The 15,875-nt window shown below is 31.0% G+C and overlaps 1 pseudogene; it reads right to left on the minus strand.

The window, feature by feature from the left end:
• Window positions 1–707: 707 nt before the first annotated feature.
• LOC139900634 (aldo-keto reductase family 4 member C10-like) lies at window positions 708–6,925 on the minus strand (annotated as a pseudogene).
• Between the last annotated feature and the right edge of the window lie 8,950 nt (window positions 6,926–15,875).

A 15,875-nucleotide genomic window follows, 5' to 3' on the forward strand; every position in this document is an offset into this window, starting at 1 on the left:
TATTATATCTCATCGCACTTTTATTTACTGCAATTTTATTTATCGTCATTTTAATTATCGCACTTTTATTTATCGCAATTTTATTATCGTCATTTACTTTACGCTTTAAATTAAGTTATATTTATTGAATATTTTTTACATTAGGTTTTAATTGTGACTTAAGACATAAAATCGACAAACCGATCACTAAATGGTAAAACCCCCATTTATATATATATAGTTTAAAAATATAGCGTTAAACTTGGCTAGCTCCCTGCGGATCGAACCGGACTTACTAAAAACTACACTACTTTACGATTATGTACACTGCCTATAGTGTTGTAGCAAAGTTTAGGTATATCCACTGTAATAATAAATAAATAACTTGTGTAAAATTGTATCGTATTTAATAGTATTTCGCAATAAAAATATAACTATTTCGTATACACCTCGCACAACATCACACATGTCATGACTTAACTTTTGGTTGACGGAGGGACACTGAAACACAAATTTGTAAAATAAAGGGATGCTGTAAGCAGAAAAAAAACGAAAAGGATGCTGTTCAGTATTTGGTGTATAATGGAGGGATCAACGGCAAAAAAAAAAAAAGTCTAAAATTAAATATGAAGAACGGCCCAATATGAATATTGTTCCAAGCAAACTTTTGTAGATAACACATCTTCATAACACACTTTGATCCAAAGAAAAAACAAAAACCAGCATCAAGATTTCAATGACGCTACTACTTACTTATCACCCCCATAGACATAATATTACATTACAATGATATTACAAAATCATTATGTTTATGCATTTAAATAACAAGCATCATGAGTTAAACTCAACATCATCTTCATATTCATCAACAGCTTGAAGCGGACCACATCCAAAAACAGAACCATTGTCCTCTGAAATAGTATCCAATGGACCGTTTTAGAACAGACATACTTGTGGCTCTATCTGGTTCAACCGACGGTACTAATCATCGGATAAACTCCAGCTAAAAATGTCTCTGTTTTTCCTTATCCTCTCAGGCTTTACACTACTTGGAAGCACACTTGTCCCTCTTTGGATACCCCAACTCAAAATAACCTACATCAAAGTAGTATATGTAATTGTACAATAAAAGATCTAACTTATGAAAACACAATTTGGTAAAGGATACCTGTTCGGGAGTCTTTTTATGTCTGTCTGCTATCTCTCCAACTACAGAAAAATTCAACATTAGGCTGTGAACCGACCTTGACCGTCTAAAAGATATACGAGGTGTTCCAGGTTCATCTTCCTCACTCGATCCACGTTCAGATGGTTTAAGAGCACAGTTAATGGTGTCAACGGTGTGTGAGCAGATACGTGTATGAATTTTGATTGACAGAATTTCACAAGCTCATCTTGCCTCCAAAATGGATGCAACTCCAACTGCAAATCCATAAACAAACCTTAGATATTAACTAATGTCAATGGGTCTCGAATGCCATAGCTTGAAAAACTTTAAAGGTGCCAAATTATTGAAATGGGTCTCCGGTTGGAACGCGTTACTTTCCACTATGGGGCAAGGTGGGTAATTCTATTGCATAGTTTGAACTGAAACACATATACACCAATGAGTTAAGCACAAATGTTAGGTGTTGTTTGTTTTTTAGTGTGCATATTTTATTATGTCTTATGTATTGTTAGACATTTGTACTTTAGACTGTTTATTTTTTTGAAGACATAAGATAAAATAATGTCTTACTATGTCTGGAAGTTAACTTAGCAATATGCTTCTTAGTGTTGCAGACAGGGTTAAGTTATTCTGCAGACATAACAACAAAGAATCTTCACTATACTATTCATCATTAAGACATTTAGGCCACACCTTCTCTACATAAATGGTCCACAGATTTTCATTAAAAAAAACTCTGAAAAAATAGCACCTTACTATTTTAACATCCTATCGACAGTGGCGCAACTAGGATTTTTTTTACCGGGGGCAAAAAGAATTTAAAAACCGTAGCAAATTTTTTTGGACAAAATATGGAGGTTTTGGGACAAAAAATTGATGTTTTTGGGGAAATTATGAAGGTTTTTGGGTAAAAGTTGAAGGTTTTTGGGCAAAATTTGAAGTTTTGGAGCAAAAGTTGGAGAATTTTGGGCAAAATTCAAAGGTTTTGGGGCAACATATGTTGGTTTTGGGGCATAAAAAAAAATTCACCAGGGGCAAAGTCGAAAAAACCCAAAATTTTAACACTAAAAAAAAATCCACTTGGGGCGGGCGCCCTCTTGCCCCCAAGTATCTTCGCCACTGCCTATCGATATAATTTAATATCACACCACTTCGAAATATATTGTTGTCCAGAAAATTTGTTCGTTTTCCGGACATTTGTTACTTATATGACATTATCATGAAAACTGCAAGCTCTTTCGACAACAAGATATACGTTTTCCATTATGTTCATTAACGATACAAGATGAATAATTGTACAAATAAACCAAAAAATGAAACCAACCTGATTTTTTTTTTTTTTTTTTTGAAAGGCAAACCTACAATCTACCAACGAAACTACGAATATTTACATCTCACTGACTCAAATGAGGCTTGAACCCACAACCTAGTAATTGAAGGGTTCTTCTCATACCGCTAGGTCAAGGGCCCTTTGGTGAAACCAACCTGATTAACTGCAGGCACAATTTTTGCAAACTTGAGTAGTTCTTTCATCTGTTGTATATCAAAATTACTCACTCCAATAGCCTGAATGAGACCTAATTCAACCAGATGTTTCATTGTTTTCCACGCCATTTTCAACTTACTGAAAAACTGTCGATATTCAGACCCCGAATTCGCAGGTGGATCAGTAGCATCACCAAACGCCAAACTCTCTGGCCAATGCATTAAATAAAGATCTAAATACGACACACCGAGATTCTTAAGCGAAACTCTAACAGAATTCTCAATCTTATTTGTGACGATCGCTCCAAATCCATATGGACGAACACGTCATTCATTGATTTCATTGCGAGGTATTTGACCTCTATATGATACGTTTTGTAAACATTGCATTCTTTTCAAAAGGTACACAATATATGAATATCAATTTCTAAGGTTTTCAACGTTTGATGATTTCTACATATAGACAATCACCATAAATAATAGTTTACCATAATACATCCGTTGACAATGAAGTCAAAATAAGATACACGGTGATGATTTTGTGAATGCAAAGTTTTCTTGAATAAAGCATGTATGACTCCATGCACATAGCTTATATCACATATAAGCAAACAGCGGAAGACTTCTAGAAACCTGAGAATAAACATGCTTAAAAGTGTCAACACAAAGGTTGGTGAGTTCATAGTTTTAATGTTGCGCATAATCTGTATATAAAGGTAGATCACAAGATTTCAGTTGTTCAATCCAGAAACGTTTATCAAAATATTCTACGAAATTGAGCACCCTGGTAACTAAACTTAACGTATATATAATTTGTACCCTTTGTATAATCATCTTAATAATACACGCAAACCAACGTGTACGCTTCTCAAATAGCATACGTCCGTTAAAAGGCTAGTGCTCTAGCTCGGATGGGGATATCAAGCCCTATGGATCCATATACTACTACTCGCGCCCACCAGTTCTTATAACTGGCAGTTAACAGTTACCAAAGCTAAGGGATTTTCTGTTCAAACTCAGTGTAGAATTTAGTATGTACTTGTATCCATTGCGTTTAAAATAAAGTGCATGTATTCTCAGCCTAAAAATATATATTGCAAAAGCAATTAAAAAGGAATCAATGAAACTCACCTTAGCAGCATATAAAGTCGTTCACCAAAATGTGATCGAAACTCGGATTACCAAATAACCGTAGATCTCAACCTAGAGAACAAATGTTGGTTAATAAATGTCTATCAAGCTAGGTCAGGTCATATTGTATCACAATCCTAATGCTCGAGATCGACATACAAAAGTTATCCAAAGTCGTTTCAAAAAGTCAATTTTGACAGTTGTTTAACAAAACGAGACGTACCTTATATAAGGATTCATTTACTCAGTTGGTAATATTCAAAAATCCAATTTATCAATCTCGTAAACAAGTTGTTTAAATCTTAATTGCAGATTCAAAAGCAATTTCAATTAACGTCAATCATAATTCAGTTGATCATATCTTTTAACCCGTTCATCGAATTTATTCGATATCTAAATGAAAACTTATTGATTTTTCGCCAGCTTTCCGAAAACATGTATATCATATACCTTTTACCAGTAATATATGTATTTAACTCGTGATTCATTATAAACTGTTTAACGACGAAATTTAGTATACAAGTATGTATAAATATATATTCGAGCACTAGACATGGATACACTATTAATATATAATAGATAAGATATAAATGTTTACATATCAATATTGTGATTTAATATTGTAGGAAGGTACGTAGAAGTAACGGAGATGATAAACACTAGATTTGATTCACAAATATACCCCCGAACATTACCCATAACCTCCTTGGCAATAACCCATAATTTTCTTAGCTTTATCCCGCTCATAAAACTTGTTTTGAATTTATTCGAGCAAAACCTCGTCGTAGTATTTTATGTGTAATACTAATAATAAGAATAATATTAATAATAATAAGATTTAATATTATTAATATTCTTAATAATAATAATAATAATAATAATAATAATAATAATAATAATAATAATAATAATAATAATAATAATAATAATAATAATAATAATATAATAAGTAAATAAATACGGAGTAATGGAATGAATCAGAAACATATATGCTCGAGCTTTTATAGGTGTGGCCTGAATTCAGACCCCATGCGATCGCATGGTTCTGAAGGCCATTTGCCATGCGATCGCATGGCCCGTTTTTCCAGCTCACATATTTTTGTAATTTAGCTCGTCGACATAATTTAATATAATATATATAATATATTTAATTTATATAATTAATTATATATTATATTAAATTCACATGCATAGTTGACTTGTAATTTTTGTTCCGATAAGTCGTACGTTGTCACTCGACTTATGTCCCGGTTTCGGTTTTTCGAATGCCCTTTCGTACGCTGAGAAAACTAGTACTTTTCGTTTCCTGACTCGTTCCTTTGTCAAAATATAAACTTAATCATTGATAACTATGTCACTCTAAGTGTAGCTTTAATCAATTAAGTGTTTTGGTTATTTACTTCTATAAATCATCGTCTCGTAGTATATATATATATATATTTTGAAATAATGTTTACTGTAGCAAAGCCAATTTCACTGTAGCAAAGTCAATTTCACTGTAGCAAATAGTGATTTTCGAAGACAATGTAGCATTTTGGGTACTGTAGCAATTTGAAAATACTGTTGCGAATTAGTGTTTTACTGGTTCATCTTAAACGCTTTAGTTAACTTATCTAAATATCAATCGAATCAATAAATGAATGTTACTATCGTTTACTAAATAACTTGAAATTATATATATGTATATATCTTTTTAATATACATAAATCAGTTTTTAAATACACATTGGAAGTTATTCATAATTAATTTTAATAATAAATATTTCAACTTATCATATATATTCAAATAGATATTTAAACCAATAAGTTTAATGTACGGTATCAAACAATTAATACATCGTTACATTTTCAAGTTATAGTATATATGTATCTATTTACATATAATTGTTCGCGAATCGTCGAAAACAACCGAAGGGTATTTAAATATATAAAAGTAGTTCAAAAATTTTGAGATTCAGTTTTACAGACTTTGCTTATTGTGTCCGAAATGTTAATCATACAAAGATTAAGTTTAAATTTGGTCAAAAATTTCCGGGTCATCACATTATTAAACGAATTCATCGTACAATATAACTTTGAGTTAAAGCTTCACCAACTTCAGCTTCATTTCCATATAAGTGTGCACAATCTATGTGACGATATCCAACCGATAACGCGGTTTTAACCGCTTCGACACAAAAATTACCACCACTTTGCCAAGTTTCAAGCCCTATGGATGGAATTTTGGCACCATTATTTAACATAAAATAAGTCCATGATTCCCCCAAATTTGCCTTTCATCATTACCATATTAACTATTAGACAAAAATGACGAATAGTAGTTATTTTCGTCCTTTCACATTTTTTTTCTTCCCTTTTTTCACTTTTTTTCCCTTTTCGCAAGTAAAGTCCCCAACCTTTGTTCAAAAATTAAAACCGACCCCCCAAACAGGGCGTAAAGTGTCAAATAACCATTTTCATAAAAAATCTTAACTAAAATCCACCCAAATATCCAACGGGTCATATCTTCTCACTCGCAACGAGCTAAATTTTTCTGAAAACGTCGTTAAACTCGAAATAATTTTAGGAACACGATGTCACTAACTATAGACAAAAAGGACGCTTTTTAAAAAACGATAAATATTTGAGGTACTTTTTATACACGTTGATTTTGCGTTAAATTTTTAAAAGTCGACAATTCCATAGCGAAACGCGGAGATGTAAAATAACATTTAAATCTTTGACGGGTTATACCTTTTAATTCGACTTGAGTTGCGCTTCAACGACATGATCATTAGCCACGAAATAATTTTACAAACTAAACACAATAAAATACTGTTGGAAAACTATAAGGTTTGAATTGAAATTGATTGTTTTGCTAAGTAAATGTACAAATTAAATATCATTTGTTGTAACTAAATATGACCATTTATTATGATGCAACTTATAAGTTTTTAACTTCTATTTTATTAATAAAATTAAAACTATGGTTTATGGTCATTAAAGAAGTCCTTTGATCATCCCTCCTCCATCTATATAAATATGGACAATTCTCTTCAGGTTTTCTAATGATTTAGAGAGCTGTAGATGAGAGAAATAGAAAAGCTCTACTGAGAACACACACACACAAGTTCATTTGTAAGCTTAATCGTGTACTAGGCTTATTGGCAACCTTTTCAGGCATATGTTCAAGTCCGGCAGTAGCTGCTTCGGACCGGTGTCCCCTGGGAACAGACGAAGAATCTGTTTAAGGGAATTGTGTCAAACACAAGCCCGGTTCAACCTTTAATTCGATTAGATCGTTCTATCTTTTCATTCTTATTATGATTATTTATTATATATATTTGCTATCTGATTGTTACGTTTCTGATGATACGTATAATTGTTTCTGTTTCGTATACATATTTCCTACAAGCTTAAACAGATTTGTGTTCACGAAATTGATTTTTTTTTGGTTGTACGAAACTGAGTCGAAACGTTTTTGCTGCTACTTTTAGTTTTATTGCTACATGATAATGTATGCGGATATATATTTATTTTATAGCATATATGTTCTAATATATAAAACTGTAATATGAATGCAATTGGATTTTTCAGCCGAATATTTATATTTACTAAAACTTAAATGAGATATGGTATGTTGATTAGTTTACAGATTAAACGTATAATGGATCCCGTCTTATTCTGCGATTTTCTATTAATAAATTTTTGGACTTTTGATTACACAAATGCTCCGTTTAAATTTATACGTTTCATCATGTGTATTTGACTTGTATATTAGATATAGATATATTAATATTAATGTCTATGTGCATAATATTTAGACACATGCTATTATTTTTATCAATGTGTCATTTGATTAGATGAAGCCAAAATAGTGCGACTAATAAGGAATCAAAACGACCTATATAATTCGTATATGCATCATGATTTGTTTTGGTTGCGGACTTTGAATTATGGATCATGGACTCTTGTTATGATTTATTTCTATCACACGTATTGAATTACGGAGTATTACTTTATATTAATTGGCATAACATGAATTAAATATATCGGGATGTTGCTTATATTAACTAAGTGATACTTGGTCAAAATTTGCATTTTTATATTACTATATTAACTAAGTGATACTTGATCAAACTTTGCATTTTTATATTACGTGAATTATAGTTTGTTGCAAATTTTGTTGTTTAATTCGGTGTTGAATTCAGATCATGCGGAGAACCTGAAAAGTTCACGTGTGTGAACTTTAAGCGTTGGTAATAAAAGATTTTTTTTTATCTGACCACGCTGAACCTTTCAGGGTTCTCCACTGAACTGCTTTCTAAGTTGATGATGGGAACATGATGCGGTTCTTAATCAGGCAGAAAGACCTGAGAAGTTCACTTGGGTAAACTTTAAGCGTTGATAAAAAAAAGGATGTTCTTTTATCTAACCACGCTGAACCTTGTGAGGTTCTTGAATGAACTGCTTCCCAAGTTGCTGAAGGGAACGGGATGCTCAAATTGGGATCGCAGGTTCAGGCTTGGAATCATTCAGATTCCTTGTGCTGCAACTATGTCTTGAATGACATGGTCGATTCGTTATATACCATGTATTCAAACGGTTGTCGGACTGTTTTTGAACATGACTTTAATCAGGTTTTTCGAAATGTTTTCAGGCCATTTTCGGATTGCTTTCGGACTGTTTTTCATAATGTTTTCAAACAATATTCGAGACTGGTTTTAAACCTGTTTGGTTTAATCATTTGTGTTAAACGGATTAGTTTATTCGTTTGTGTTAAACGGTTTAGTTTAACCGTTTGTGTTAAACGATATAGTTTAACCGTTTGGATGAAACATTTTTGCATTGAAACGTGTTTGGTTTACGTGGTTGGGTTTAAACCTATTCGGTTTACCCGTTTAGGTTGAAACCTGCTTGGTTTACCTATTTGGTTGAAACATGATTGGTTTAACCTAGCTGAGTTGAAACATGTTTGGTTTAACTCAGTTTGTTCACGGTAAAATGAAACGTGTATTTGGGTTAAAAACCTAAATTAGTTCATTTCACGTAATGGACCTGGATAGGAACTCACATTGAATAATATGTTGTATGTTCCTAAAATTCGTAAGGAATCTAGTGTCCGGGTGGTTGTTGAACAACTTTGGCGTTTTAAAAAAATAATAGAAAGTATGTTCAAAAGGTCATGTTGACCAAGAGCGAATGTGCCCTATAAATGTGAAACTTGGGTTAAAGCCAAATTAACGAGATCATCTTGGGTTGAACGAATAACCAGAACCCTTGATATGGTCCAGCCGATGTGTGTGATTTGAAATCCATTTCAACGAGGAATGGTAACAAGTACTTCATTACGTTTTTCGATGATAACACGAAGTATTGTGATGTTTACTTGTTGAAAAGTAAAAAAGAAGGAATTGAGAAGTTTATTGCTTATAAAAACGACGTTGAGAATAACTTGAACGGAAAATCAAGTTTATTCGTAGTGATAAAGGTGGTGAATATGTCGCACCTTTAGCTGTTTTTTGTTCACAAAATGGCATTAGACATGAATTCACTGCACCTTACTCACCCCAATCGAATGAGACTATTGAATGGAAAAAAAAAAAACCTTAAAAGATATGGTGAATGCCATGTTGGTAAGTTCTGGTGTAAGCCAGTAAATGTGAGGGGATGTCATCCTATCGGCAAACTATCTTTTAAATAAGATACTTCAAAAGAAAAGAGATGAAACCCCATACGATTTATGGTGGAAAATGTGATGACCCGGAAATTTTCGATCAAATTTAAACTTTAATCTTGATATGGTTCCGACACGATAAGCAAAATATGTAATGTTGAATCTCGAAAGTTTTGAAATCTATATTCATCTAATCATTTAACCTTTGACTATTCCCGACGATTCACGAACAATTATGTGTAATTAAATATGTAGATAATAATTTAAATAAAATTTAATGAATATAATACCATTCAATCATCTGAAGTAAATGTGTAAAGCAATATACAAAATAATTAAGATGTTATTAAAATAAATATATATAGATATATATGTATATGAATTATGTACACAATTAATATTATATGAATATAGTAATATATATAATATATATAAATATTAAATTTTCTAATATATTGTTTTATAGAATATGTATTATCTAAGTAGTGAAATGTAAAGTTAATTACATTATTTGAAATTACAAGATTGAATATAAATGATATATCAATATTACTTTCATTAATATTACTAAGGTTAATACTAATATTAATATTTGTATTTTTAATATTATTAATTCTAATATGAGATATAAATATACATATATATAAAATTTGACATGTATAAGTTATATTATTATTATTCATATTATTATTATTATTAATAATATTAATAAATGAGATTTTTATTATTGATATAAAGATTATTATTAGTTATTATTAAATTTACTAATTTTATCATCTCTGTATTATTATAGTTATATCAGTGTTATCAAAAATTATTAATTGTATCCCTACTTGAAATATATAACCTATCTTATTTAGTAGAGATATTATTATTATTATTATTTTACTATTATTATTATTAGCAATATTATTATTATAAATAATATTATATTCATTAATATATTAATAATTATTAATATTAACTAGATATATAATTACATATAAAAATACATATACAGCTATATCACACGCTTTTTGCTTCCTATCACCATCTGGCTATTATTGATATATGATTCTGTCTCTAATATTGTTTCCAGTCAATTTCATTACGCATACACAACCAAATTTAGTTAACAATCACATTCTACTTTTATTTTATTTTTTATTATTTATTTGTTGTCCTTGTTGTAGGGGAAAATCATGTCGACACCCACAAGTTCCATATAACAATCGAATGCAAGCTGTCAAGTAATTCAATTATTTTTCTACTAACTCTATCTATTACACAATTCATTAACAGCTCTACTTATCAAATTAAACAAAAACAGAAGCCATGAAGACCTCTGTTCGTGACCAGTTTATCAAGAGCCCAATTTCGTATAAAAATTCAAAATCCTTAAATGTAGGATTATTAGGAATCTGTTGCTTGATCTTTCTGCAAAGTTTCATCCCCTAATTCTTTATATCAAGCTACAATTTTGGAGTCAAAGTTTGTTTATCAAAAAAGTCAACTTTTGTTTTCCATCGAATTCGAGTTTCCTATGATGATTCAAGTTAAATTGTTGATTCTAATAGTTTCTAGGAACGAAATTAAACTTATTTCATTTAGTAAGCGTAACCTAAAACGTTCAAGATTTTTAGTTCAAGATTTGAGTTTTAATTTTTTTTAACGAAACAGAAGCAGCAGCTTTTATTTTTTTTATTTAATTTTTTTTCTTCTTCTGTTAATCTAACGTTACAAACACAGGTAGTTTATAATTAAAATACAAGTTTTAATTCAATTTGTATATTCGCGATTATGATTTTTGGGTATGAGTTGCTGATAATGCTAAAAACGAACATATATTTCATAGCATTATCCCTCAAGAAAGACAAGCTTTTAGTTGCAATTGTTCTATTTACAAGTGATATTCGTTTAAATAATAAAAGGTGAAGAAAAAAGACAGATTCGACGAATTGAAGACGCAAACGACCAAAAAGCTCAAAAGTACAAAGTACAATCAAAGTGGTTCCAATTATTGATAAGAAACGTCTCAAAATTACAAGAGTACAAGACGCGAAACGCAAAGTGCAAGATATTAAATTATACGCAAGGATGTTCGAAAATCCGGAACCGGGACCAAAGTCAACTCTCAACGCTCGACGCAACGGACTAAAAATTACAATTCAACTATGCACATAAATATAATATAATATTTAAATAATTCTTATAATTATTTATATATTATATTTATTTATTAAAACGTCGACAAGCAAAGAAACAAAAATCATGTGAGTTGTTACCTACCACCATGCGATCGCATGGCCTGGAGGCACAAAAGCCATGCGATCGCATGACCCTGAAATCCAGGCCTGGTCCTATAAAGTTCGCGAGTTTTGGACGAAATTTACACATCTTTTCTTCTTCTTACTCATCCGTAAACATATATATATATTATAATTATAATTTTAATTTTAATTTTAATTCTAATAATAAGGGTATGTTAGCGAATGTTGTAAGGGTGTAAGTCGAAATTCTGTCCGTGTAACGCTACGCTATTTTTAATCATTGTAAGTTATGTTCAACCTTTTTAATTTAATGTCTCGTAGCTTAGCTATTATTATGCTTATTTAATGCCGAAGTAATCATGATGTTTGGCTAAATATTAAAATTGGGTAATTGGGCTTTGTACTATAATTGGGGTTTGGACAAAAGAACGACACTTGTGGAAATTAGACTATGGGCTATTAATGGGCTTTATATTAACTAAATGATACCTCGTTAAATTAATATATAGACTTATAATTTGACGTATTTATATATAACCACATACGCTTGACTGGGTACGGTGGGCGGGATATCTATAAATACCAATAATTGTTCATTTTACCGGACACGGAACTGGATTAATAGTTAATAGACTTGTTGAAACAGGGGTGGATTACATTCAAGGGTAATTGGTGTAATTGTTAACAAAGTAGTAAAACCTTGGTTTACACGCAGTCGATAACCTGGTGTATTCATTAAACAAAGTATTAAAACCTTGTTACAATTCGAATCCCCAATTAGTTGGAATATTTGACTTCGGGAATAAGAATAAGTTGACGAAGACTTTCGCACTTTATATTTATGCCTGATGGACTATTATGGACAAATCCGTATGGACATATCGAATAATCCTGGACAAAGGACAATTAACCCATGGGAATAAACTAAAATCAACACGTCGAACATCATGATTACGGAAGTTTAAATAAGCATAATTCCTTTATTTCATATTTAATTTCCTTTATTTCATATTTAATTGCACTTTTAATTATCGCACTTTTATTTATTGTCATTGTATTTAATTGCACTTTTAATTATCGTGCTTTTTAATTATCGCACTTTTATCGCAATTTCATTATCGTTATTTATTTTACGCTTTAAATTAAGTCTTTTATTTATTTAATATTTTACATTAGGTTTTAACTGCGACTAAAGTTTTAAAATTGACAAACCGGTCATTAAACGGTAAAAATCCCCTTTTTATAATAATAATATTACTTATATATATATTTGTATTTTTATAAATTTAAAACTAATATAGCGTTAAGCTTGTTTAAAAGATTCCCTGTGGAACGAACCGGACTTACTAAAAACTACACTACTGTATGATTAGGTACACTGCCTATAAGTGTTTTAGCAAGGTTTAGGTATATCCATTCTATAAATAAATAAATATCTTGTATAAAATTGTATCGTATTTAATAGTATTTCGTTGTAAAAATAATACTATTTCCTAGTACACCTCGAACCATCAAGTATTTTTGGCGCCGCTGCCGGGGACAATTCTGCTTAAACGCCGGAAGCGCAACGCTATATAAAAAAAAGATTTTTATTAATTTTTAAGTTTAATTTTATAAAAATTCGCTTTTGTAAAAATACGTTTTAAATAATATATTCAAAAATATAAAAAGAAAAAAAAAATTATATATTTTTAATAGTTTGTTAAATATTTAAGTGTTATAAAGTTTCTTTATTTTTAAGTTTGTAAAAATATAAATTTTATTTAAATATTTTGTATTTATTTAAAACAATAATTTAAAACAGAAAACTGAAAAAAAAATATATAAAAACTACTCGGCCCGTACTGTAGCAGCCCAAGGACTGGCCCGTAACCCTAGCTCATGCGATCGCATGAGCTCGAAGGCAAATTCTCATGCGATCGCATGAGAGTGTCTGACACGCCACAGTTAACCCTAATTCAGCATTAATTACGGGGAATATTTTAATTATTATTATTTAAACCCTAATTAGGTTTTAGTATTTTAATTGATTAAGTCTAGTTTATTTAATTTGTATTATTTAGTTTAATTAGTTTTAATAGATTATAAAATTAATAGTTTTATAAAATAAATAATATAAAAATAATATTTTTATAAAATTGTACTTTTTACAACTTTAAGTTTATCTTTTTATATTTTGTTTCTTTTTATTCCTTTTAGCGTAATATTTGTATTTTTCGCTCGTATTTAGTTTTAAGTCATAGTTTTTGCCATAGTTATTTTTACTTCTAGATTTTTAGGCTTTGTCGTAAAATCCCTTAAGTGCTTTTTCTTTAGATTAAGATTTAGGTGCTTTAGAATTTTGCGACGCCGTTTTTAAATTTTAGTACCTTTTTAAGTTATTGCCATTTGAGATATAGCTTTTCTTTTAGGCTTTAATATTTTAGACACAACTTTTAATTCTTAGTTTTTAGTTCTTTTTTAAGTTTCGACGCACTACTTTCTTATTTTTATTTTTCGACGCCTTTTATTTTTCGACGTTTTTCGACGCGCTATTTTTCTTTCTTATTTCTCGACACTCTAGTTTTTAGGACTTAGATTTTTTCTATTTTTTCTCTCTAAATTTCTTTAAACTTTAACGAAAAATTATTTTAAGTGGTTAAATTGATAGACATCAAAATTTTCTGGTTCGTAGTAATAGTTGGATTTGTACGTGGACCGGGTTATTGGAGCCAAACAGTACTCAATTATATTGAGACCAAACGAATCCTGCCCCTCTGCTGCATCTTTTGGCTATTCAAAACATGGGCAAAATCAGAAAAGTCTATTAATTTGATAACTTATATAATTTTTCTTATTTTTATTACTAATAGGATATTCAGTGAATGCACCGAGCAAAACGTTCACCACCTTTTGTACGTTCACCACCTGTAACTCGATCAAGACATCTAGCAAATATTGTCGCCGTTGATTTTTCTTTAGAATCGTCATCCAGTCGACCAATTACTCCAATTCAAATTTCCGATAATCCATTTTTTGAACCCGACCTCACAATTGAGAATCCGGAGAATATTTAGGGACGATTTCGAGATCCTGAACCATTAATCTTTCCTCCGGAACCACCAATCATTCAAACAGAGATTGTTGAGGAACCAACCATTAAATCAGAATCCTATAGTGATTCAGATTCAACAAATTCAATCATGGAAAATCTGGAACCTCTAAGTATGGAAGACCAAATGGGAGCTAAACGCACTGGCCAAGGTCACGCAATTACTCAACTAGACATTAATGCGCCAGATTATGAAATTAAGGGACAAATCCTACATATGGTAACTAATCAATGCCAATTTAGTGGTGCACCGAAGGAAGATCCAAATGAACATCTTCGTACTTTTAATAGGATCTGTACTCTATTTAAAATAAGAGAAGTGGAGGATGAACAGATATATCTCATGTTATTTCCCTGGACTTTAAAGGGAGAAGCCAAAGATTGGTTAGAATCGTTACCTGAAGGGGCGATTGATACATGGGATGTTTTAGCTGAAAAATTTCTTAAACAATTCTTTCCGGCATCTAAAGCCGTGAGACTTCAAGGAGAAATTGTTACGTTTACACAAAAGCCAAATGAAACTTTATATGAAGCGTGGACCAGATTTGGAAAATTATTAAGAGGATGTCCGCAACATGGTTTACACACCTGTCAAATAGTACAAAGATTCTACCAAGGATGCGACATCACTACAAGGAAAGACTTCGATATAGCAGCTGGTGGTTCCATTATGAAGAAAACAGCAACTGATGCTTACAAAATTATTGATAACACTACTTCCCACTCACATGAATGGCACCAAGAAAAAGATATCGTTAGATCATCTAAAGCAGCTAGAGCCGATTCAAGCCATGACTTAGATTCCATTTTCGCAAAGATAGATGCTGTCGAAAGACGAATGGAAAAGATGACTAAAGATATTCACTCAATACGAATTAGTTGTGAGCAGTGTGGAGGACCACATTTGACAAAAGATTGTCTCAATATTGAACTAACAATGGAACAAAGAGAGAATGTTTCATACATAAACCAAAGGCCTGGAAATAATTATCAGAATAATTATCAACCGCCAAGACCGATCTACAATCAAAATCAGAATTATAACCGAAATGTTCCATACAACAACCAACAAGGTCCTAGCAATCAACAAGTATCCAAAAATACTTACAACCAGCAA

This window comes from Rutidosis leptorrhynchoides, chromosome 3 (assembly GCF_046630445.1).
Source record: "Rutidosis leptorrhynchoides isolate AG116_Rl617_1_P2 chromosome 3, CSIRO_AGI_Rlap_v1, whole genome shotgun sequence".
NCBI lineage: Eukaryota > Viridiplantae > Streptophyta > Magnoliopsida > Asterales > Asteraceae > Rutidosis > Rutidosis leptorrhynchoides.